Here is a 22,141-nt window from a genome sequence, read left to right on the forward strand (position 1 = left end):
TTTCTGATGAGCCATTACTTTCTTGTAATGCAAGAGCCCATTTAGGGTGATCCTTATGTGGCTGTCAGTGCAATGAAGGTCAGCAGTTGTGGTGACAAATTAGTTTTGACAAGCTTAATGACCCCAAAGAAGAAAAGTCTGTGGCTCTGATAGCAACTGGGGAATAATTGGTGAGCTCGGCCAAATGGGGAATGTGTTAAAATTCCCCAATTCTCTATGGCAGGCCAATTACACCATTCAGCAGAGGGGTGGAAGGTTGCCATTCGCTTCTTTAGACTTACAAAAGCATCAGCAGGCTATATTTCAATCAATTGAATTTGGTTTGGCGGGACATTGGGGCATTGAAAGCAACAACTGGATCTTTCAAACTATGTTCATGTAAAAAAAAAAACTTGGGCAGAGAGTAAAATGGGAATTTTTGTACAGCATCAGTGGATTGTGCTGACCTCACTCCTGGTGAATTCCTTTGGTGCACTGTGGGCTAGTTTTCTTTCATCTGCCCAAGGAAAGCAGGCCCCGGGACAGATCGAAGTTCACTAGAGTACATGACTCATAAATGATTATCAGTGATCATGCCACCAAAGCACAGTTCTTTCATTGGTTTATTCAGCTTGGGGGGCCTACTATGTATGATAGGGAAAAAGATGTCAAAGCAAGAGAAGACATTGTCGTGCATGGGGGCCATATTCTCAGGGACCGACAAATTTAATAGACAAGGAATACGCGTGAGCCAGAGGCTTCCAGGTGGTAGCCTACTTCTCAACGAAGTAGCAAGGAATATGGCAAATGGGTTCGTTTTCTAGAAGTGCCATGTACTACGAACTGAGTAGCGGGGGTAAGAGAAATTGGCTGTCTCACAGATATGGAGACTGGAAGTCCAATATCAAAATGTTGATGGGGCTGTTTCTTCTGAGGGCTGCAAGGACAGGCTCTGTTGTGGCCTCCCTTCTTGTAGGTGGCTATCTGTATCTTCAGGTAGGGTTCTCCTTGTATGGTTACATCCCTCACTTTGTACTACCACATTGCCTCTTTTTGGAAAGACGCTGGACATCCCGGATGAGGAACCACTCCAATGATCTCTTGTCAACTCTGTAAAGACCCTGTGTCCAAACAAAGTCGCAGCCTAGGCTCTTCTGGAATAGGACTTCAACTTGGGAGTTTGAGAGCAACTCTATGGATTGCAGGAGGGCAGAGAAGTCTTGGCAGAGCGCAAATGGAGTTGAGACCTGAGAGGAAGCAAAAAAAAAAAAAAAAAAAAAAAGAATCCAAGAAGAGGCAGAACAAATTCAGGCCATGAGGGTGTGTTGGGTAAAGGCTGTGAGGTGGAATGGGCTTAGCAGTTCCAGAAGATAGCTCTTAGGTGCTGGTGAGGAATAGGGGGTGGATGAAGGTGAATGAAGGTGGGGATGCAGTGGAAGCCAGAGCACACATGTATGGGGGCTAATCTCCAGGAGGAGTTGGGCTTGTATTCTGAAAGGAGAACCTCCCTCTTTGCTGGTCCCTATGGATTCCTAAATGCAAAGAGAACCGAACCCTTCCTCTGTGTGAGCAGAGATCCCACTACAGTGTGGCTCCTTATAGAAACTCACTGCCTATTTATTAAATGGATGATTAAACAGAGCATAAGGCAGGATCCCACAAACCAAGACATGGCCCATTAAGAACCCTTGAGTAGGCATCATAGAGTGGAACGCTTTAAAGGCACATCAGCCTGATGTGCTAGCCCTGGGTGATTATAGGGGCCATTGCTTTCCTTACCACCTTTGGTCATGAACTCTAGAAACACTCAGCTCACACAGAATTCTTGTGTTGAAGGTCTGATGCATTAGCCGTGATACCCATACTTGGCGGGGACGAGGGAAGTCTTGTAATCCCATTCCCAAGAGGCACCCGATTTGCAACACGGATGCTCCAGGCAGACATGTCTCGCTGTCTTGCAACATCTTTGTGTGGGCCTGAGCAGAGGCTGTTCATGCTGACTTTGTAAGACAAAAGGAAAGAAATATCGAGACTGGCTTTTCATTGTGCAGTCTGAGCCAGACGGGGAATGAGAAAAGGGAATGAGAATTAAAGAAACCTCACCAAGAAGTCCGTTGGTGCTAAGATGCCTTTGTGTCTTCCGAAATCGTGGTTACATGTATGTGCCTAACAGCAGGATTTTCAATATGGCTTCAGTTTAAAAATCAGTGTTCTCCAGTGCTGCCTGTGGGGTGAGGATCTGAGTTTTCTTTCCACTGCTGCCCTAGTGGTACATCCTCAGGGCTGTTCGATAAGCCCTTGGTTGACATGTCTGCAGTATGCAAATTCCATCACAGTGGTTCATCTCGCAGTTCCTTGTGGTTGGAGCTTTTGTTCCTCCTGCACACACACACTCAGTGCCTTCTCCTCTCTGCAACTTTTAAAAGCTTCTTTTTTTTTTTTTTCCCGTGTGCTAATTATAAAGGTGAAAGCAAAGGCATTAATTGGCTAGGCAGTCAAACCAGGGAAGTGTTATTCCCTCCAAATACATTGATTACTGCGTAAACAAGAACAGGTTTAATGTGTAGGAGGGTGTAAAACGCTCTCAGGAGAGGGCTCCCAGCCTACTGCCTTGTGAATATTTTATCCTGCTTTTCCATGCGAGACCCCCTAGGCCACACCTTCAAAGAAGGAACAGATACATAGATAGGAAACCACTTGGAGATTTTCTCCTTATTCCATTGCACTGTGGGAGATAAGGGACTCAGAGGCCCAGGAACAATTTTTTTTTTTTCAGGTTTTAGCTCCAACTGCTTATGCCATGCTGTGAGTCCCAGGGCAAGTCCTTAAGGACAGAGTTCTCCGTGGATCTGCCAGGAACGATGTGGGGTTTTAATTTAATCTACCCTTGGGACTGCAAGAAGATTGCACTTCTTGTTATTAATGTGCCTGAAAGTTGAGGCAGAAACCTTCCTCATCCTAACAGTGAAACTGCAGAAGAAAACGCCCGATCAAGAGCTAAGCATCCAATGTTGTGAAAGCTTGGTCAGCTGTCTCAAGTGTACCAAGCTGTTTCTGTAATGGAATTAGTGTTTGGGGATTTTTTGATATTGGCACAAGAAGAGGCTACTTTGTTCATGAAAGAAGGAAAACAGAAAACTACTGGGTGGGACCAAAAGGGAACCAAGCAAAAACCCTCCCCCCACTCCCTCCATGTCATGGCTTTGAGTGAGGCTCCGCCTGTCAGCTCCCTAACGCTGGGAATTTGAACCATGAGTTGAGTTACTGCAGAAGGCGCTTAGACTCAGAGTGAGGTCTCCAAGACCTTTTCTGGGTTTCTGGGAAAGGCCTTCCTTGGACAGGCCAAAAATATTCTGCTTGAGGGTTGGGTCCCCACAGAATTAGACAAAGGGCATCCAAGCCTGTTCCATGGTGATCTGAAGGCTCCTGTCCAGAACATTTCTGTCGATTTGAAGACCATCCTATAGACTCCAACCCACTGTGCCTGGTTGTAACATTTTAATAGCCTGCCTGCATTGTTGGCAGACTTTCATTTGGTTTCTTGTTCTCTCTGAACTTGAGACTTAAGAAATGGAAATTTGAGAGCATTTGCTGTGTCTTGAAACTTAAAAATTTTCAATGCAATTGGGAGTGATTTTCTTTTTCTTTTTTTTTTTTTTCTTTCAACTGGTACATTGAAGAATAGAATTTAACTTTTATAAATGACCCTTGGATAATTAACCTCAAAAGTGTTTTCAGGGACTATAAAAGCAGGTGGTTTGGCAAGAGTGGATGCAATCTTTTCTTTACTTATTTCACAATATTGTTTTCTAAGTCCAGAGAATAATGGTGGTGGGTTTAAGAGGGTAATACACCACTAGTTTGCCCATCAATGCAGTTCTTTCGAGCTTGTTGTCTTTCTTATAGCTGTTGTGAGACGAGAATATCTCTGTGCTGGTTGTATTGATACCTTTCTGCTCCGGCTTAGACCTCTTCGTGTTCTGTCTCTTTGGCAACCAATCTCAACATGAGGATTTCTACAAAGTTCAATGTACTATTCAATTGCATGGTGAACAACATACCCTGAGCTGTCATGTATTGATTCTTTTTTTTTTCCCCCGCTATGGCTGTTGAGTCCTTGAATGTTGAGAGGGAAAATTCATCTGACATTTTGGCACTTTTTATGCTTAACTGTTCGCCATTTGCCTGGATGAGAATCTCCTGCTCAGTCTTGGCAGTTGCTTGGATATTTCCTGTCCTCTAATCCAGTGCAAAGCAAAGCCACTGCTGATGAGTCCCTCTTTCACTGGCAACATGTTTTTCAATTTGCAAAATAGCATATGCCATTTCTCTGGGCTTCCTAACAGCTGCTTGAAGTAGACCATTCCCAGTAGTACACATTGTTTCTCAGGCACCATGATGCTGCCATCCATACCTGGAATTCAAGTTCAGGGGTTTTTTTGTTGTTGTTGCCGTTATTTGTCGCTAAGTAAATCAGATGGGAAAAAAAATATCTTTGGCTAAGTTCAGAAAGTTTAAACTGGCGGAATGCACTTGTCTTCAGAGCTGCAGTGACTAAAGATGAAAACTCGGTGTTCCATTCCCGTCTTTCCCCACTACTACTGGAGGGGATGTGTGACCCATGGATGATATTGTTTCCTTGAGCCACTGCCCTTGGTAGAGCAGCCAAGTTCAAGCTTTCCACTGTCCCTCTCCAGGCTGCCCCCATCCCCTCTGTGTCCTAAATCAGCTTGCTGTTACAGAACTTGTGCTCAACAGGTGGGGCCCTCTGAGCTCTCCCATCTTATTTATTTATTTTTATCCACAGACTTATTTCATGTGGGCCATTATCCAAATTGTCATGAATTGGGGATTAAATTCCAGATTGTCAAAGGCATGTTTTCAGCTGAACAAAACAAATGGAGTAAAAAGTTTCAGCCCCTTTTGCTTTTATTCTCATTACCCATCGCAGCAGGGAGGATGAGTAAAGAATGTGTCCTTTAGATTCTGCAAGAATTTCTAATATTCACTCTTTCTTCATAAACTACAGAGCTTAATCCCTTCTTTAGACATTTTCTCCCCTCCCCCTTCTTTTTTTTATTTTTTCCTAAATAAACAGGGCCTAATTGGAAAAAGCTGAGAAAAGAATAGAAAACATTTACTGAGCTTGGAAGTGCATATTGAATGCTGCAGGAAATTTGCATATGGATTACTTGGTGAAAAAATAGAAACATTCTCAGCCCATTAGTTACTGTGATGGACTCACAGTGATTAGAGTCCAAGTACTTTTGCCTTGTTTTTCTCCCACTGTTCTTTGCCGTCATCATTTCTCTTGGACCACAGGGTGGCTCTTCTGTGACTGCACTTTGTTCCAAGAAGACAAACTATAGAATGTAGCTGTGCCTGGATTGTGAGCAGGCTACATTGATTTCATCCCTGGATATGGGATCATTATTTTCATTATTTGAGCTTCCACTAGAGGATTGTCTCTTTGTCAGATAAGTTTCTGCCTCATCTCTTTCCGCTCGCCAGTAGGGTGATTCCTTTTTGGTGCCTTAGTTTCTCCAAATGCAAAATGAAGATGAACACTGAACAATACTGATGAAGTTGGGGAGGAAAGAAAAAAAAATCAATGAATATTTATATAAGTAAGTAGAGTCCCTGAAATATACGATCCCGACGAAAATTCAATGCATAATTAAGGTAGGGAGAACAGATTAGTGTTAAATATATGTGTGAAACACATTTCACATTTCCTTCCAACAAAGGCTGAATTTAATTTACTCCGAATGAGGGGGAGAGGGAGAAAAAAAAATGCTGTATTGTGAATTAGGATTCTAAATTTGGATTTTGATATGTTGATTGGTGTACTACAGACATAAAGCCACATGTTGGATTTTTCAGCAAATGCATGCCTGTGTGTGTGAGAGAAAGATGGAGGATGAGATCTATAATGAGCAAATCTAATTACCATTGACAGTGTTCCTTCAGGAGAAACCAGCAGAAGTACTAGCAAAAGAATTGTTATCAAAAAGATATTTTTAAACTGTTTACTGTTAATCCAAAGAAAAGTCATTAAACATGGTGTAGCTTTTTGCATTGTGAAATGAGGCAAGACCATTTGCGCAAAGAACTATTCAGATAGTGCCTGCAGAAAACCTATACATCGCTGCATTATTGTTTAAGGAAATTCAAACTGTCAATTGACTATGAAGAGATGTGGAAATTGGTGGAAGGATCAAAATATCAATAACCATTAGTCCATTTCCAGAATGGCATGAAAACGGTTGGCAAGAAAGATCTATGTACAGTCGATTACATACGCTGAAAGAAATCTCACAGATGAAAGATTTTATGTTTGCTCTAAGTAACTAAGGGCCACATATGCACTAATTTTTCTAAAGGGGGCATTATATATATATCTTACAGTTAAGTCACAAGATTTCATCATAATAAAAAGAACACTCTATGAAAAAATTCAAGGTTTCCTTGTCGTCCCCATGGGTAGACTCCCTCGATTCTGGTAAAGCTTTCATTGGAATAATGAAGACATGACTAAATTTTTTACTGTAAGACAGAATTTTCCAGAGAATGTATGTAGTACATGCTTCCGGATCTCAGAGGAAACCCATAGGGACCCTGAACCCCTCGTTCCTCCCAACAAGAAGGCATCTACATGAGTATCGACTAGGTAACAATACTAATATGATTTTTTTTTGCATACGAAATAAAGTAAGCCCCCATGGGAGAGAACTGTGTTGGAGCTATCAGGTGTTCTAGATAATGATGATACAGATGAGGTCCTGTGGCATCAACATCTCTTGGGAACTTTTTTTATTAATTATTTTTTGATGATAGTTGATTGGGGTGATAAGGGTCAAGGGCTACAGGAAGATGGCTGAGGTCACCATTTCCACATTCTCTGTTTTTTTCTTTCCTGTATCTGGAGAAAGAGGGGAGAGAAGCAGAGAAGCCACATTCGGCCTCTCAAATGCCTCCGTACCCTGGGATGGAGGACAGCCACCCGGACACCACCCCGGGAGAAATGTAGATTTTAGTTCTCATCTCAGACTTGATGAACCAGAGTTGCTCTCCTTTAGCCAATGAAAGTGAGAAATCCTCAGACACTATTTGGTCCTAGTCCTGGTTCAGGTCTTATGTGCTGTCACTGCACACCCTTTGGTTGATAAACTCACAGCAGTTGACTCTTATTCATGGAATTAATGATTGGTGAGTAGTGTTGACATTTAAGGTAATCTGACCAATCATTAGGCATCCATCCCAAATTTTATTAATTTTTTTTTAATGTGAAGGGCACCTGGAATTCCAGGTATTGCGTGACTCTCTGGAAACAGTATGAACAAGAAAGATACAGAGAACGACGGAGAATCCTATGAAGCTGACGCTTACTGGGCTATTTATTCAGTGGCAGATGAGCACAGAATTAGGACAGGGGTAGGGAGGTGGGGGGACACCACTTGAAGAGAAAGTGCCAATTGGGTGGTCCCCATCCAGTCTCATACAGAAGATCAGATACTTCTCACCCTGGGACATGGGGCCTTTGGGAAGATTGTGGTTCACTTGGGACTGGAGTGGGTGGAGAAAAGCAAGGAAGATTATCATTGAGCGGTAATTAGGTGACTAAGAAGGAAATTGATGTTGTTAAACTAATACCCCTGCAAACGTTTTTATTAGCTTTTATATGTGAGGTACAGAAAGCTTTTAGGGTTTGCTCCAATTAGAAAAATAATGAACACCACAAGTGCAAGGAGCATGCTAATAAGAGCTTTCACAAGGGCGGGGGTTCCAAATCTGCCTTGATGACTGCATGCTGCCTGGTGCTGGGTGCACCTGGGCACTGGGTGGTGTCCTCTCTTCCCCAGTTTGCCAGGAGGTCTGGTCAGCTTCAGGGATCAGCTCGCTAGATTTGTCTGCCAATAACACCAACGCCCTGGTGGTTTTTCCTTTTCTTCCCATGCTTCTCTCCCTGCTACTATCTCCTCCCTCCTCCCTGCATCCCCATTGAGATTAGCTTTCCATCTCAGTCATTTTAAGTTTGAATTTGATTTGCATATCTCAATCGCTAATTATGCCAATTAAGTACATGGCTTCTGTGAGGAAATCTAAGTCTATAACTGACCCCTTTCTTTAAAGTCAGCTTGTGCACCCTGAAATTTAGAGCGACAGAGACAGGCCCTTATTCTATCTCTGTCTCTTCCTTTCTCCTCTCCCCGTTTTTATAAATAGATATATTTTTATAACTAGCTACCGATGACTATGTTTTCCAGCTCCTGGCCTCAGGTTTCTGCTGATGTTTTCAGCATACATTTTTTAACTAAACACTCCTCTCCAAAGATCAAAAGGAGTCCTCCCTGCTTTCATTTTGTTCTTGGCTGTAGCTCATGGATGCCTTGCTTTCTCTCTTCCTGCCCTCCCCCCACACTTAATTTACAAAAAGAAAAAAAAAAAGCTTTCTTTGCTTCAGAAGAGAAAGCAATACTTGAGCGATTCCTGAAAAGATCATTAGCGTTTACTAACGCAGGGTGTTCCTAAGTTGCTTTATTACTCCGTCTTCTCAGTATTATTTACTGTGCAGCTGAAGTAATTGGGCTTTGAATTTTTAGATTAGTACAAAGCAAGACCCATTGTCATTTATTGCTGAATGCAATTGCTCCACGCGTGTTTAGTGAAGCTATTTATTCATGTCCCTGGTGGATAACGTTATCACAATGTGGTGAGATATTTCTGTGCATGCTGTTGGAACCCACAAAACAGGTATTTCATGTGACACTTCGAAATTGTAGAGGGTTTCTAAACATGTATTCTGTCTCTAGACCTGAAGGTCTGTACTTTAACTTCTACCAATCATAGATGATTTCTTCACTGTTCCCATGAGTCTTCAGGTTCTGGGGGCTGGATTTTAAGCCTGGGAAGCATAGTTTTAAAAACGAGAAAAGAGGAAGTGAAGGTTGGAAGGAAAGAAAGAAAGTCTTTGAATATGAGAAATTTGCATTTTAATTTTTTGAAAAAATTATTTTAATTGGGAAGGCAGATTTAGAGAGAGAAGGAAATATAAAGAGAGATTTTCCATCTGCTGATTCACTTCCCAAGCTTTGGCAACAGTTGGAACTGAGCCAGTCTGAAGCCAGGAGCCAGAGGCTTCTTCTGAGTCGCCCACATGGGTGCAGGGTCCCAAGGCTTTGGGCCGTCCTCTACTGCCTTCCCAGGCCACAAGCAGGGAGCTGGAAGGGAAGTGGAACAGTGGGACATGAACTGGTGCCCATTAAGGGGTTCTAGCATGTGCAAGGCAAGGATTTAGCCACTGAGACATCATGCCCATCTCTGTATTTGAAAGTTCTATTTCTGTGTTTATTTAAAAAGCAAAGCTGCAGAGAGAGAGAGATACATAGAGGGAGAGAGAGATCTTCTGTCCTTTGGTTCAGTCCCTAAATGGACGCAATGGATGCAACTAAGACAATCTAAAACCAAGAGCCAGGAATCTCTTTGGGTCTTTCTCATGGGGGCAGGTGCCAAGTACTCTGCTGCTTCCCAAGTTCCAAAGCAAGAGCTGGATCAGAAGTGGAACAGGCAGGAATTGAACTGGTGTCCCTATTGGATGCTGACACCACAGGTAAAAGCTTAGCCTACAATGCCACTGTGCCAGCCCCAATTTTTAATTTGTAATAACTCAGTTGTCTGTTATTTAACACGTTTACATCAAGAATTTACTCATTCTTGCATCCTGAAAAAGATAAACTTAGTTCCTGTCCCAGTAGAGGTCATGTTTTATGAAGATGGTACAGAGGAATTTATGTGGGGAACTAAAACTAACCTTGAGGACAGAGACTATGTTCCTATATAAGAAATGTATACACTTGGTTTTAAAAGGTAGATAGGATTTAACCAGGCATATTGGAAGGAAATGTTTTTGGAGGTAAGGGGAATATCATGTGAAACGCTACAAGGTGACAAAGGTCATGGCATCTGTATGGAATGCAGATTGAGGAAACACAGGTGAAAGAGAGAGAGAGAGAGAGAGAGAAGGGATGAGGCTAGGCTAGTCAAGTAGGCAGGGACCACAAGAACCAAGATCTTGTGAGCCATAGCAAGACTTTGGGCTTTATCTGAGAAACTATTGAAGCATTTCATGTGGGGCAGTGACAAGATTAGATTATTACTATTCAAAAATGATTCAAATAGCAGAGTGGAGACCAGCTGTTGGGTAGTTGCCATTGAAATAGACCAAGTGGGAGGTGAGGATAGCCGCATCTAGGGAAGATCAGATGAATATGATGAGGAGTATCCAAGTTTGGGAAATACTAAGGGTAAAGCAATATCTGCGAAGGAGATATCTAAGATGTTTTCCACTCTCTGGGCAGAGAACCGGCAGTGAAAAGTCCATCTGGGGGAAGGGTCTTTGTGCAACCCGGGAATACATACTTGGCGGTACCTATGAGCCCTCAGTGTAAAGATCCCAAATATACATTATGGTCTGGAAGTGAGAGGACAGGTTAAGGTCAAGGTAAACACTGTGTAACATTGTTATCCTCATTCTGGTTGGGTCCTTGCATTCCAGCATGAGAAAGAATAAAATGAGCTATTTTTCTCCCAAGTGGAATTGGAGGTATTACAGTAGACATTTAGGCAAATATTGAACTAATCATCAAATTTTGGAGCACTTAGTATGTGTCCGGCACCTGTTAGATTATGGGAATTCTTTAAAACTTTTTCTTTGTTAGTACGGTTATGTTGGAGAAAGGTTTAGCAAACTATGCATGTAGGAAGGGTCAAATTTTGGCGTTAAGGTTAAGTTGGTAGTGATTTCCAGCCACTCTGTATTTGGCAAAAATGGGAACAATGCTTTCTGCTAAGTGCTTTATCGTTTGGCTGAATGTGCAAACTTGAGGTCCTTCTAGAATTGTCGAGTTGACTCATTTGTTTCCCATCAGTCTGTGCCATCCTTCTGCGTGATTCATGGGTGTACACCACATTTCTTTTTTTTTTTTTTTAATTTGAGAACTATAATTAGTTAAAATGAAAATTACGCCAAGAACATAAGGCTCACAGCCCTTTCTAGTCACTGCTAATGACTTAATTCTGCATTACAGACTTTGTTGAAACTGAGTGGTATAATTTAGGGTAGTTGACCATTGTGAATTTGAATTATTAATACTTTTCACTCTGTAAAGGGAAAGAAGAAAGGGTACAATTGGATTCTCTCCAAGATGTGTTTCTTTCATTATCTCCTTGACTGCTTGACAAGTCACATTTCCTTGGAGTTGTGTGGAGGGAACGCTTAGTTAAATAACTGAGCTAGAAAGCCGTATTCTAGTTGAGCCTCTCCACTCACAAGCTGTGTGACTTGATAAGTCCCTCAACCTTTCCAGGCTCCAGTTCTCTTATAAAATGGGAATAGTAATACCAGCTGATCTGCATCATAATGGGTGACAAGGATAATGATATTTATTGAGAATGTACTATGTGTTAAGTACATTCCTGCCAGGATTGTTGACTCCGTGAGGTGCCCAGAGATACAACAACAACAACAACAAAAAGAAACAAATCTAGAAAGAAATTTATCAGTTTATTTTGCTCATTATTTCACTTCTTTGGAGAATAAGAAGCACTAGTAATTTAATTCAACCCAAAGACCAACTACTCTATTTTTTTTTTAATTTATTGGAAAGGCAGGTTTACAGGGAGAAGGACAGAGAGAGAGAGAGAGAGAGAGAGAGAGATCCTCCATTTGCTAGTTCACTTCCCAAATGACCACAGTGGCCTAAACTGGGCCAATCTAAAGCCAGAAGCCGGGAGGTTCCTTCAAGTTTCCCATGTGGATACAGAGTCCCAAGGCTCTCCCAGGCTACAAGCAGGGAGCTAGATGAGAAGTGGAGCAGCTGGGACACAAACTGGTGGCCATATGGAATGCCAACTCTGACAAGTAGAAAATTAGCCAATTGAGCCACCATGCCAGCCCCAAGACCAATACTCTTACAAGAACTTAAGATATTAAGGTGATAAAATAACCACATCTACTCCAACATCTTTTCAAAATTTTATGTTGACCTATTGTTACGATACGTGGAGTTAGTTCCAGAGAGAAGGAGCTGGAGTTGGCATTAAGTAGACTAGTAGAAAAAATAATGGGGTGGAGGGCAGCTCTAATTCCTGCTCAAGTTATCTTCATTAAGAATTGTGGAGAATGAAGAGCAGAGCATGATAGTAACTGAATATGGGCCTCAAAACCTGAAAGATCATCGTTAATGGGTCAAATTACTGCTCCTTCACGCTCATGAGTAAACCACAGGCGTATACCAGCAAAGAGGTAAGGCTACGAGCCCATTCCCTCAACAACCAGGAAGGGAAAGCATCCAGATATGGGAAAAGAGCAGCTTAAAAAGGAGCCAACGTAGGAGAAGAGCAAGTGGAAGGCACCGAGGGTTTTCTGAACACCTGCCATGTGCTGGTTCAGCTTGTGATGACAAAGGCATAGTGGAAAGGAACTGGAAGCCTTCCATTTTGGAAGCAAGCGAGAGGTAGTGATGAATTAGGATGGACGGTCATGAACTGCTGTCTGACCTGGGACTATGGCACTGCAATGATACCTCACTGAGATCACCTCTTTGTAACCACCACCAGGGTTAATGGGGGATTTTGAATTACATTATTTTCATCTCCTGTTCTTTTTTAAGATACCAGTTGCAGATGATTTTTTTTTAAGCAGGAAGATTGATATTTAAGCAATGCATAATGGAAATCGATGGCTTTTGGTGGAAGAAAGCACGGTGTCAGGGAAATATCCCTGCCACTCTCTTTTTCTCTGTCACAGTGGTAGAAATTTTACATTTGAAAGTGAAAAGGCTTAAGACGTAATTTTTTAATCCTCATCTTTCCTGCCCACTTGCATCTTTTCCAAAGCTTGTCAGGGCCAGATCTAGAATAGCAAGAGCCATTAAACATTTGGCATCTTGCACTCTGTTTTTTTGGAATAAAATCAGTTGTAGGCCAATTTATGGTAAATTATTCTCTTCGTGTGTGAATTTCCTTTTCTTTCTTGGCAAATTCGTGCTTGCTTCTACACCCCTGCACACAGATCTTAAATACATACACACATCTCTTACAGAATCTGTGTGGGATATGTGTGTCAGTGTTGAAGTGTGTGCCCGTGGCTGTACCCACAAGTGCATATGCACATATTTGCACCTATGTGCCTATATGATAAGCAAATTGACTTAAACAGTTTGTCTTGGAGGTTTGTGTTGCTGTATGTGTGTTAGCATACATTCTGTTACAACTCGCAAACAGTTTCTCAGTCAAGAGATGACAGAACTCAGCAATCATTTTGGGAAACACTCTAGTAAATAAATATATTGCTTAGCTCTGTTCAACCAAGCATGCCAATTCTTAATAAAACTTGAAGGCATGCAGTGTGTGTTTCTCATCGTTGGAATCAAAGACAGTTCCTGGGCAGCAAGTCCACCAACAAATGGAAAAGGTGGCACCAGGGCCTTGCTGTAGCTCCTGCGCTCTGAACAAAACCTCTCTAGCTAACGATAGTTGTGATCTGGGACCTGGAGCAGAACCTGTGCCTCCCGTTCAGGATGGGCTGTTGACAGAGGCATAGCGTTATGGGAACCTGCTGCCCTGGTCCTTAGGGACCCTTAAGGCAACTATTTCTCTCTTAACATAAAAACCTCTTGATCAGAATCTCCTCGCTGGCAAAGTTGAGAGCATGTTAACCAAGCTCTTAAAGGCCATTTTAGAACAGTTTCTTTTCCTATGTGTGAAGTATGCACACACACATATATAGTATTCAGTTATTGCCAATAATATAATCTCCATATCTGTAGGTATGCTTGGAAGCAGTTGATGTGATAGGAAAACAGCTCCTTTCATCGGGATTGCCACACATTCCTCAGAGCATCAACAAAGGAGTTCATTCTCACATCCACGAGGAAAAATACAGCCGTGTGTTGTGATTAGTACGCCCCCCCCGTGTTTTGATATTAAAGTAGTTAAGTATCCGTTTGACAGATGTTCTATAGAACCCTAAAATCCAACCTATGAAACCCGTGGACGCATCTTTGAGCTTTTGCGCAGTTGTCCGTTTGATGTCATCATGAGCAGTGACCAGGCCTAACCTAATTAAAAGGCTCTAATGAGCTTACTGCACAAGGAAGACTAGGAAGGAAATCAAGATACTTTCTTACAAAGAGTTCATTCTTTCCATTTTGTTTAGCGTTTATTTAGCAAATCACCTTGCTCAAGTCTATGCCAAGCCCCGTACCTAGTGCTGGCAATAAAAAGATTAGTAAAGTTTAGTTCCTTGTCCTCATAAAGCTCAAGCCTTGTGGGGGAAAACAAACCATCCAATTAGTATATCTCCACGGGCAACGCGTGGTGGGCGTGTGGGCACTGATCCCCTGTGCCTTGGTGAAAACCTGAAGCAAGACTTCCTAGAGGAGGCACTGCCAAGCCCAGGGGTCAGTAACGTGTCAAACAGGCAGAAGGAGCAGCACATGGAAAGACACCCGGCAAAAAAAGGGGCAGGTTGCTTCATTAAGAAGTTGCAGCTGGCTTGGACTGGTGCCTAGGGGCAGAGATGGGAGGCCAGAGAAGAGGGCAAAGGTGTGAGCATGCTTATGTCAAACCCTGAACCTCTCCTGGGCTTGTTGCCTCTGACTTCACTTCTTCTACTTGCGTTCTCTCTCCCTTCTGCCTTCCCCACTTTTTGCTTCATTGGCCCATGTCTCCTGAAAGTTAAAAATATATTTCTGAGCAAGACTTTCATAGAAGAGTTTGAAAGAATAATCCTTACACTAAAAAACAAAGGCAGAAAATGTACACACATGCCCGCCCCCCACCCAAAAAAAAAAAAAAAAACCGAAAGCTGATTCTTCAACTTGGCTGCTAGTTTCCTTGCTTGCCCAATCTGCCCAATGTTCACCTGGCCTTTTTGCATATAGAAGCCACCAGGGTGGGTGCTGGCCAGTCTCTATGTTTGTTCTGGGTGTATGTCTGTCTCCTGACACATGCTATGAATGTGGGGAGGGGAACAGGAGCCTGATGTCTCTTGTGTGTCATCCACAGAGCTTATTAAAGCGCTGAATATGCCAACAACAACAACAACAACAGCATATCCACAGTCCACTGATGGGACAGAAACAGGGAATTGGTCACTCGTTCTAGAGTATTTTCAAAGTGTAAAAGAATGTTCTTGATGAGCAGTATATCTGAATGTTGGGATCGTATGTCCTGACAGATTTCACAAAAGTATTATACTTATGGAAGTACATGAATATGCAATAATGCCTGGCAAGGTATGCCGTGATCACAGACACAGGTGCACACACGTGAAATAGCTTGATGGGTTTTAGGCACCTTTATGCAGAAGTGACAACATGGCTGTAAAATATCTTTGCTCCTATGGCATGTAATTCAGGTGTATTTATTATGGTTTGACACCCCCCCCCCCAAAGTTCGCATGTGGTCATGGAAACGCACCCACAGATTGTATGAAATCAGTGCCAATAAGCAACGACAGAAACCTTACTTTTATGTTTACACAGCCCGCCGACAACAAGGTTTTCTTTATTTACCTTCTCATGGAGATCGTATTTGTTTGAAACGGTAGTTTTCTGGTGTTGTATTGATGCAACATGAATAATACATCGTCCGTTATACTGGCTGAATAGCTGGAGAGGACTATGGGATGCATCTTAAATATCAGTGCTACACTGAGGAGTGTTCTCATTCCAGTTGAGAATATAATGGCTGTGATGAAGTTCCATTTGTCCCCAGCTCCTTGCAATTGTTATACACCAGACACTTGATAATTTCCATAAAAATTTAATACAGTTCAAATGTTGGCCTGGAAAGAATGTGTTCTTCTCTGCACAGTCATGGGGCATCTCGTGGCAGTTTTTCCGTTTTTGCGTTTTGAAAGTCGAATTCTCATTTATTTTGCCACCTCGTTTAGACTTCTCTTTTAAAGATCAACTGCTACCCTTGACCCGTGATGTTAAAAAGCAAGAAGAAACACATAATGTTGCCCATTTAGGTAACCTTTGTTTAGACACATTTAGTACCAATCAAGCAGGGACAAGACAGGAAGTTGCATGTATGACCCATTTAATAGATTCGTTTTTAGATACTAGAATAATAAAGAAAAACAGAGTCTCTGGAATCTCTTTGGCTACAAAGGAGGATGTTACAGAGTTTTATATCCAGAAGATCTGGATAAATGAGGATTGCAGACAGCTTCAGAAGGCTACACGAGCAGTATGCACTAAGCCAGTTGTGGTACTGAGGTCCAAGTGTCATGGGTTTTTCTCTCCTCCAGCTGCGAGGTATCAAAATGTGGAGTCAACCGAAGGAGAAGCAAGATCAGATGGCCCCAGCAAGCACTGTGTTTCTGCCACTTCCTCTTGTACATTTTTGTCCATTTTTGTTGTGGTCCTTGTTGTGTTTTTACTTCTCTGCTGCCTTTTTCTTTTCTTAAAAAAAAATGTATTTATTTTTATTAGAAAGGAAGAATGACAGAGAAGGAGGAGAGACAAAAATGTTCCGTCCACTGCTTCACTCCCCAAATGGTCACAACAGCCAGAGCTGAGCTGATCTGGAGTCAGGATCCAGGACTTCTTCTAGGTCTTCCATGTGGGCGCAGGGTCCTAAGGCTTTGGACCATCTTCTGTTGCTTTCCCAGGCTATAAGCAAGGAGCTGAATGGGAAGTGGAGTAACAGGGACACGAACCAGCGCCCATATGGGATCCTGACATTTGTAAGGGGAAGGGGAGAATTTATCCAGAGTCATTGCATCAGACTCCACTGTCTTTTTCTTTTGTTGTCTTCTCAAGGCAATCCTGTGTTTAAATCTGATTTTCCCCCCTCTAGTTCTTTAGTTTATGTTGTTTCTGCTTCTGTTAAGTCCATTAAACTAAACCTTCAATATGGGATTCACTTCATCATGCCCACAACCGTGCTTCTCAAAGAGTTATCTGTGTGTTTCTTACATTTGGAAGCATCTTCTGTGAGAATGTTAAAAAAAAGCAGAAACTCAAGTCCATTAATAGAACCCCTAACCATGCTCACCTCTGCTGCCACCACCACCGTGTCACACTGAGATGGAAGCCCTACTCTAGAAAGAAAGTTCCAGAATGAAACATCCCCTGTATGCACATTTCAGGGGTATCACCTTTCTCACCTCTTCTCAAGTGTACAAGGTGACCTTGGGGACAGCTTTGCTTATCTCATTTTGGGTGACGGGAGAAGTCATTTCGTGGCCACCTGTTGAAGGTGTGCATTTGATACAGGCGGACTTGAACTCTCGGAGTTGGTGCACAAGCCACCTTGTGCTTGTTTTGTCCTCCGTGTTCCCACTGGTGCTTTTCATCTTTGTTGTCCTTGGGTTGTGTGCGTGGAGCTGTACACTGGCAAAGAGCTCATGTGTCTGTCGTTGCTGGGTAGCACAATGCCAGCCGTCACTAATGGGATTCATTGATCTTGACTGATGAAATTGTAAAGGCGTAAGCCTCCCGTGACCATCAGCGCTGAGCCTTAATTGAAATCAGTTACGTATTTTTACAAAGTGTGTCTACCATCCTAGACTTCTTTGTGTTTGGGTTCCATTGACACTAGCAATAGTATAGAAACTTGATCAGGAAAGGTTTGCAGTTTTTACTGCTCCGAATGCAGACTTAACGCTTCTTAGGACTCTGAGTAGCTGATGAGGGGAGTTAGCAATCCTCGGCTTGATTATCAGTTACACGTATGGATTAAATCCCCTTTTAATGGTGTCTAATGAGCCTTTCATTTTTAGAACCTTACACAAAAGCCCCTAATAGAAAGAGAGAGTAATATCTCAAAGGTCATCTGAATGCCACTTCATATCAGCAATCCGTAATCAAGCCAATATAGAGAGATGGTGATTAAAGTCCAGTTGTGATCCTTTACATATGAAATCATCCCCTAAATTAGCAACACGGTGCAAGCTGAGGTCTTTGAGGTTTCAGACAACTTCGAATTTCTAATTAAAGTTTGTTACTCGAACACAGCCTCAGAGTTAAAGAGAATTTTCTGAGACTTCACATAGTGCAGTATTTTCTAAACCCAAGTGACTTAAAGTTCTGCCACTGACAACTTCACACGCTATCCCCGTATGTGTCTGTAAAACTATTATAACAAGCACATGGAAAAGATGGTTCCCACTCAGTGCTTCTTTCCAATGGAGAAACATAATGGACAGTAGAAATGTGGGGCGTTCTGTAGGTCAGAAGGGTCCGGGAGACCTTATGGGCCTGCCTGTCTTGGGGTGGACATCTACCTGACAGCAGAATTATCATTTGGTCTGAATGCCAACACAGCTACAGGTAGAACTCAAACTTCAGTCCATCTGTAGCAGTCTGATGTTTCGGTTGATCACTTTGTACAGCCCATGAATGATGTTATAAATATCCACATGGATCCCTTGTCAGATAAAAAGTTCTCCAGTTCTGGGACTCTCCAGTAAGAGACTGGGATTCTGGGTTTTTGTCCCATTTGTTGTGTGAACAGAGATAACCCTGCCCTATCCTGAAATGGAGATGCTAATTCCTAGTCCTACCATGGTTGTCTGCATTAGAAGTGGGTGACTTCTGCAGACTGTTCTTCCTTATCCATGGGAACTACACGCTAAGATCCACTGTGATGCCTAAACTGTTAATAGTACCAAACCCTCTATATGCTTCTAGTTTGTTTTCACATGCCCATATGTATTTGAAGATTTATTTTTATTGGGAAAGACAGATTTACCGAGAGAAGGAGGTACAGAAAGACCTTTCATCTTCTGGCTCACTCCCCAAGTGGCTGCAATGGCTGGAACTGAGCTGATCCAAAGCCAGGAGCCAGGACCTTCCTCTGGGTCCCCCATGTTGGTGCCAAGGCTTTGAATCATCCTCGGCTGCTTTCCTAGGCCACAAGCAGGGACCTGGAAGAAAGTGAAGCCACTGGGACATGAAATGGAGCCTGTATGGGATCCCGGTGTATATGAGGCAAGGATTTAGCCACTGAATCCTTGCACTGTGCCTTGTTTTCACATAACTATGATAGAGCTTGATTTAAAGATTATCAACAATGTAAAGATCATTAAAAAAGAGGGAGAGATAAAAAAAGACAAATTCTCCACTGAAGGAGATTAGCAAAATAACATAATAAAATAGGACTATTTTTAACAATATATTGCCAATAATCTCTCTGGAAATATCTTATTCTGTAGATGTTAGCAACTTTAGTGAATGATTTTTTTCCTTGTAAGTTGAGAAACTTTATGTTTTTACTTAAAGGAAGTGTTTTGCAGCTTTTTTTTTTTTTTTTTTTTTTTGCATGCCGAATTGCCACTATCATTCTCTTATGCTTTGGGGTCAAGATTAAATAAAATAAGAGAGCTTTAGCCCAAACACTGTGGTGCTGTGTTAGTTGATATGATAATTGGACAACTACAAAGAGACCAAGGGTTATGGACTGTCATTTTACACAGCAGTTGGGTGATTGTGGCAGTGACAGGAAGGAGTGAGCAGTGGACACAGTAGACCTTAGCTCTCAAGATGCAACTTATGCTATAGGAACATCATTGAGAAGACACTGACCCAACCCAAGGAAACACTGCTAATGGGCCTTGCTTTGCCAAGCAGTTTATGTTTGCAAGGCGAGATATGCTCATTAAAGATTTGGAAAGCATGAAAAACTACGAAGGATAAAAGCCATCTGTTCACTCAAACACCCAAAGACTCCACTTGCGGTGTGTTTTGTAACTGTCTTTTGCAAACCTACCTCTAAGTATTGGTTTATTTTTTAATGCATTAGCATTTAATTGAACTTATAAATCTAGGGACTAGAACAGCCCAAGGGAGAGGAAATTCTTGTGCTGAATTATAGGGTTATGCCCCTAACGAATGATAATGATTTGGTATAAACTCACTTGCTTTCAAGCTCCATCCAGCTGCCATTACAGAAATGAACACCTTCTCCTCCTTCCTCTCCTTGCACAAGTGCCAGTGTGACAAGTTCGTACAGGCGTGGTACTATCCACACTCCAGTGATAGTGTGGCTGGTAGGCACCCCCACCAAGCCATGTGTCAGTCCTCTGGGACCCCAGTTGGAGTTGGAGTTCATGCTTTCTCCAGGCGCAGTTCCTTCAAGAAGAATGAGTAGACAGCATCCGTCATGAGCACTTACCTATGCAAAATTGCCTTTTCTGGCCTCAGTTCTTACAAGTCGTTGAGGTTGAACCCTTCACACCTCATGTTTCTGCTGGTGATATCACGAGGCTGCTCTGAGGTCGTCAGGTCTTTCTGGATACAGAGAAGATCTCTGCTCTTCATTATTTTACAAATCATCTTTTCTGGCCCTTCTCAGTCTGGATGCTCCTATTCCTCCCCATCCCCTTGCTATTCAAAAAATGATCAGAATCTTGTAGACATAGTTAATTTTCCATTGATTTGCTTGCAATGCCAGTGCTTTGGTCTTTGTTCTTGCTTCTCTTGATAGTAATAGTAGCAGTTGGTTGAGTTGTATCTGCGGGCCTTAGTAGGAACGGTCTTGGAAGGACCGGTCTATGCATGTTTTTGGCCAGTCTCATGGATAGTTTGAACCAGTCTAGGGCGTGTTTGTGATTCCTCTCATCACCCTTTGATAGAACCAACAGTCTTATTTTCATCTGCTCCTTAGAAGAAATTTGGTTAATCTAGTCAAAAGCAGCCCTCTACTCCCATGTCGGTGCCTGGGCAATGCCGCTTTGTCTCTGACCAAGATCTGAGGCAGCTGTGGAAGTGAAGAGTCCCCTGGGGTCGGCCCAGTTCTGAGGATGCATCCTTGGAGCTGGCCCCAGACTGGGATGGACCCTACGAAAGAGCCTTGCTGCGAACCCAAAACCACAAGCTCATTTCATACCTAAGTGTGGTCCCTCAGGTGATTCCAAGTCAAACAAACGGAGCTCCAGGAGTTTGTTCTGAGCGGTCAAGCACAGAGAACCTTAAGAGCAGCTTTGGTCGGCAGAGGCCTCTTAGCTGTGATGTGGGGTTAATTCTGAGCTCCTTTATCCTCAGGCCTGATAACTACCAATCTACAGGAACAAATCCCTCGCTCCCTTTTCTTCTAGCAGTGTGCCCTCTACGTATGCCTTTTCACTCTGTGGAAAACGTAGTTGGCATCCTCAGCATTCATTTTATGTTCAGGCTAAATTTATTTGTCTGTAAAATAGAAATCAAGAAAACACCGAAATTATTTTAAGCAAAATATCAAAATTGAAATAAACCAACATATGTCTGTGTGAAACATGTATAACTCTCAATCAAAAATAAATGCCACTTTCACAAATGGCTTAAAATACTCTCTACCATACAAAATCCGGACAACTTAAATAGATGGAATTATGACATGCTTGATTGTGCTTCCTGCGTAGTTTATCCTCTACTTAAAAATTCCAAGACGTAAGATTAACCCTGGATGATCCATTCTATTTTAATGAAGAGAACCACGGAGTTTTTTGTTTGTTTGTTTGTTTTTAATTTTTGGAAGCCAGGTGCTTCTACCTGATGTGTTTGGGAGCCATCTTAAACTTATCTTCTTCCATACACTAAAAAAAAAAAAAAAGGTAAGCTTTCTTGGTTGTTTTCAAAGTACTTGCTTTGTTCTGTGGGCTTCTAAGTCTCTCTTTCAGTACTATCTCAAATGGGATTAAAGTTGTCAAAGGAACTAATAAATGTCTGGGGCTTAGCACCAAAGTAAAAGTTAAAAATCAGAAACCCCCATCCTCTTTTGTGCTGCATTTACGTCTTCTTTCTAATACATTAGATTGTCACCTCAAGGATCAGAATAATTTGAACCCTGTAGTAGCAGCTGATATTTTGGTCAAGAAAGATGTTAAATAGATGTTACCGTCAGTCGATACTATTGACAAATCAAAGAAGCAGTCACTGAAAACTTACGCTTTTCCTTTTTAGTTCTGTTCTTGAATTAGATAACAAAGTGTCAAAAAATGGGGGAAAAACTAAGCTGTTACTTTATTTGGAAAATGATTTAGTACTAGATGAATCATCCCTGTCTTCAAGTTCTTAAAAAAAAAAACATAATAAAAATTATCTCCTTGGCTTTGGCTGAGCTAATGAATCTAGTGGACTCAACTCTGGCCATTTTCATCCCTGACTCT

The 22,141-nt window shown here is 42.1% G+C and overlaps 1 protein-coding gene across 1 annotated transcript in view; it reads left to right on the forward strand.

The window, feature by feature from the left end:
* GLIS3 (GLIS family zinc finger 3) overlaps positions 1-22,141 on the forward strand; it is a 377,681-nt gene that overhangs the window by 263,272 nt on the left and 92,268 nt on the right. The window lies entirely within an intron of this gene.

Source organism: Ochotona curzoniae, unplaced genomic scaffold (assembly GCF_017591425.1).
Source record: "Ochotona curzoniae isolate NIBS_2020 unplaced genomic scaffold, NIBS_Ocur_1.0 contig_50, whole genome shotgun sequence".
Classification (NCBI taxonomy): Eukaryota; Metazoa; Chordata; class Mammalia; order Lagomorpha; family Ochotonidae; genus Ochotona; species Ochotona curzoniae.